Consider the following 4,851-nt stretch of genomic DNA (forward strand, 5'->3'; position numbering starts at 1 on the left):
GATGCGTTGTTCGACAGATGAATGTATAATTATTTAATTCGAATGTAAAAGATACCAGATGTATCTGAAAAAATACTACTAAATATTAGTAAAAGATAATTTACAACACCATAAGAAAGAAAAGGTAAACATTATGCCCGAAGATCATATTATACTGTAACCCGTGGTTGAATACATTGTTCGAAAATGTTAGGTTATACATTATAGCCAAGATGGCGACGACCACGCCGTACAGGCTCGACATGTGCGGAGGCGCTGATTTCACCACCCAACGCACCGTCTTCTCTTCCGATTCACGGTATGTTATGCGCTTATTAAGGTGTCTTCAACGTTTGAAAAACAGTGATGAAGCAGGCTTTCACTTCTTGTGCGATTGTCCACACACATCAGGGCCTGAAAAATTTAATTTTTATCCACTTGTCCCCGGACAAGTAGCCTCTATTTTTCTACTTGTCCGTAGCAGAAACTCACTTGCCCTGAAAATTTTCAAAAAAAAGATTTCTGCTCTTACCCAGATTGTGGGACCTCGAATGGTTTGTGACAAATTGGTGGTATCTACAGTTTATAATTGTAAAAAAGTACATTACTGTAATGAAAATTATTTAATATGCTTTCGTCGTTTATGGGAATTCTTTCCATTTACCGCATTAAGATGTGTTTAACAGAAATAAATAAGGCTTACTAGTAAGATGTTTCATCACACTTATGACTACAAAATTACAAGTGATGAAGACAATAGTCTAATAATGCAGACATTTAACATGGTTTTTTCACTAGTGCTGTAAAGTTCACTTCTTTTTTATAATTGCCCAATTGATTGATACTTTTTCATTGAAATTGCAAAAAGAAAATAGGTTGAAAACGCTAAATATCTGAGAGGAACTCCTTTCTCTTCATAATAGCAATAGCAACTTGCCATACCACGGCTTTGACAAGCTAGGTGGCTTTTGTTAAGGTCCGCTACAATCAAGATAGGGGTCTTGACCATATAAGGAATTCAGCATGGTGACCCACACAAGCTTGCTGCGTACGATCGAAGAGTGGCATGAGACTCCTTCTGGAGAAATTTCTGACTGCAAAATACTACTTTGAAAGACAGGGATATAGTGCTTCATCAAAATTTTGGAGTTACTGATATTTTTAGGTAAAGTTGTGAGTTTCCATCACACCACATAGTGCCGTTTGATGTCCCGTGCAGTGTGGCTAGAAATTTCATTCTCCGTACACACTGTGAACTATTATATAGCTAGCAGGTTAGTTGGGTAGAGTAACCGTGGTTGTCAATAAAGTTTGCTTCAGTGTTTCACTGTCCAAATTGTTTGGTGAAAAGTTAGTTGTTCTATTTAAAATGATTTAGGCTTCCGCTTCTAACATCATTGTCTGGTTATATCTCGTTACATTTTACATGTAAAATGAGTGGAGAAGTACGTGGCCCTGCATTTGCCAAGGGTCCAGTGACTAGTGGACGCACATCGACTTGCTTACCATAAATCGCAAACTGTAACAGAGTAACTGATTTTTCTTTAGTTTTTCGGTTGAGACGAAAAAAATAAGCCCCGATTTGAGTGCGTCCGAGTGACCCATGTCTGGTACTTTTGGGGGACATTGTTTCTAATTTGCGTCAAAAGACGAAAGAACGCACTCTTGGCAAAACACTGAGTTGACTCTGAACTTTCTGCCCGCGGGCAAGTGAGGGCTAGTTTTGCGCTAGTCCGTATAAGAAATCAGTCTGTCCCGGGCATCGGGCAAGCGTAATTTTCAGGCCCTGCACATGGTGGAGGGACTGTCGGATGCGGCTGCACGTGTATATCGCATTGTAAAGTAGTACACCTTCTGGTACTTGTACTGCCAGGGCAGGGGTGTCTCGGGAGCTCTACCAAAGAAAAACCACAGGTGCTCAAATCAACGAGTGATCGCGAGGCCCCCTGTAAACGTACTTTTATGTACGTTTACAGGGGGCTTCGCGATCACAGGTTGATTTGAGCACCTGTGGTACTACCCATCTGTACATCGGCGAAAGTGATCAGTATTAGAAGACACTGACAACAACAACATGTTACATGCATTTTCTTAATCGTAGCAGCGGGTTGTTGGGCTGAATTATTGCATAGGATGTCATCCTTGTGGACACTGCCCTGGTACAACGTAAAGGCGTACACTATTGACAGCTTCATCTGTTAAAGATTCGGTGCAAAATGAGTAACAGTTGAAATAGGTTATAAAGAAAGCCTGATGGCAACCACTAAAATCGTCAGCAAAAGAACATGAGATAATAATAACCTAACCATATGAAAGTGCAATTGTTATGACTACAATGTATAGTTCCTATATGATTGAAAGTAGACTCCTAACAATTCTTATAATTTAAGTTTTACTGTAATGAAGGTGGGCAAACGATTTCACTTTACAAAGGTCACTATATCTACATTTTTAGCTCATATTTAGTATTTATATAAATACCAAAAAGAGCTTATATGGTGAGTCGATGGCATCTGCATGTCTGTATGTTTGTGGGTATGTATGTCCGTCACATGCAAAAGCTCCCATACCGCCTAAACTACCATCTCAGTATGTGGTGTACAGGTAGATGCAGCGGTTGAGATGTGACGTTCAAATGAACACGTCAGTGTCAAAAATGTGCAAATGAGGTAAGAAAAAGGGAAATTCTGCCAATGTTCAGGAGTGGTGGCATACCAGTGACTGAAACAGACTACTCCACTGACCTTTAGTCATTTCCTGTTATTGTGTATGAATTGTTACATATTAGCAGACCTGCTCAAACTAAGGGACGGACCATTAGATCTTGGGAGGGGTGGTCTCAATGAAATTGTGAACATTTTTTTTACAATTGTAAATTTCTAAAAAAAAATTTTCCAAATGAAAAAAGCCGTGCTAATTTTTTTTACTGAGTAAATTTTCAGATTTATTATTTTTAGCTCACATTTGATGTACCAATGTGAGGTTATCGTATAAGCTGAATCAGTTCATTTGCATCTGATTTGCATGTCTGTATGTCTGTATATTTGTGGGTATGTGCGGATGTATGTCCGTCACACACAAAGGCTCCCATACCGCCAAAGCTACCATCTCAGTATTTGCTGTACAGGTAGATGCAGGGGTTGAGATGTGAATTTGTTCAAATGAACACATCAATATCAAAAATGTGCAAATGAGGTAAGAAAAAGTGAAATCCTGCAAATGTGCAGGAGGCATGCCAGTGGGAAACAGGCCAACTCCACTGATCTTGACTCATTTCCTGTCGTCATTGTTTATGAACTGTTACATATTAACAGACCAGCTGCAACCATAGACAGTAGATGGGGAAGACCGTTTATACTTAGCTAACAGGGGCTTGTTTCTGCTATGCATGTTGCTAAAGTTGACCTCCAGAACCTAAAGTTAGACCTTAATTACTTTTGTCATTCTTGTTTTTCTGGTTTAAATATTTCTTGTTGTTTTTCTGGTTGTACTGTGCAGAAATCATTGCCATAACATCAACGTAGAATTTTCCTCCAGTGAACAGATAGAAACAACATTTATTGTTGATCATTGGTAGCCCATACTGGTATATACCAATTCTGATCAAATTTGAGCGACACCGTATAATTGCGGTATTATTTTTTAGTTCAACGCTGTCTGAGGATACCATGTACATCCATATCACTAGCGCAAATAAGATTGCGTGCTGTAACTACAACATACATATGGCCCAGTGATTTATATTGCTGATAGATTTCGCAAAATGATGCAGATCATCTTTTGACAAGCTGCGAAGCTGTTTGCAAAAAATGTGGTGAAATTTCAATATTTGTGTTATTAGGACAATTTTGCCCTTTTTTGATCAAAACATCTATTTTTCTGTAGCAGTATGTCCAACTTGTGTCATTCTTGTTTTTCTGGTTTAAATACTTCTTGTTGTTTTTCTGGTTTTACTGTGCAGAAATCATTGTCATAACATCAATGTAGAATTTTCCTGCACTGAACAGATAGAAACAACATTTATTGTTGATCTTTGGTACTGGTATGTACCAATTCTGATCAAATGTGAGCGACACCGTATAATTGCGGTATTTTTATGTTATATTGCAGGTACCTTTTATGTTGTTGTGGCAATGAGGTCAACGTGCTAAGTACTACCAGTGGTGACTGTCTTCATAAGTTGAGAGGTCACAGGAACATCGTCACAGGTTTGGCAATAAATTCCCAGAATTCCCTTCAGGTAAGAAAGAGATTTTTCTACACAAAATTCACCGTGTGCCACAACTTATTTCATTATTAATTTCACTTATGCTGCACAACTTTCAAAAAGAACATATCAAACTCCAAGAGAAGTCTGTCAAAAGACAGGACATTTAAGACTCTCATCTATGCTGATTGGTTTGCAAAAGTTTCTAATGGACAGAGTTACTGGTTTTTAAATAACGCTTCCAGAGTTAGTTGCTGGTATTGCATCTAAATGTTACTTAGTTGCAGGGTTCGCGCTAACGTTCGCCACAGTCGCAAATTGCGAATAAATGTCCGATGTGGCGAAAAAAAATTGCTACGCCTTCGCCACGCGTGGCGAAAGCTCGTGACCGGGTGCCGTGTTGACCCTAGACGCCTTCGAAAGTCACGTCAGTCCTGCGATCCCAGACCGACGGTTTTCCCGAAGGACCAAGAATTTCGACATGCGGGTGTTCCTTGTGATCGATCCTAAATATGTACTGGATTATTTATGTAGCCTACTATTCTAACAACTAGTCGTTTTTACAAATAAGTCTACGTTATTTTCCGCAATCCAAATTTTCCAGCACAAACTCTGCAAGCATCGTACGAAACATTTGACCACGTACGTCGCGTCAGGATGCAAGC

The sequence above is a fragment of the Ptychodera flava genome, chromosome 9 (assembly GCF_041260155.1).
Source record: "Ptychodera flava strain L36383 chromosome 9, AS_Pfla_20210202, whole genome shotgun sequence".
NCBI lineage: Eukaryota > Metazoa > Hemichordata > Enteropneusta > Ptychoderidae > Ptychodera > Ptychodera flava.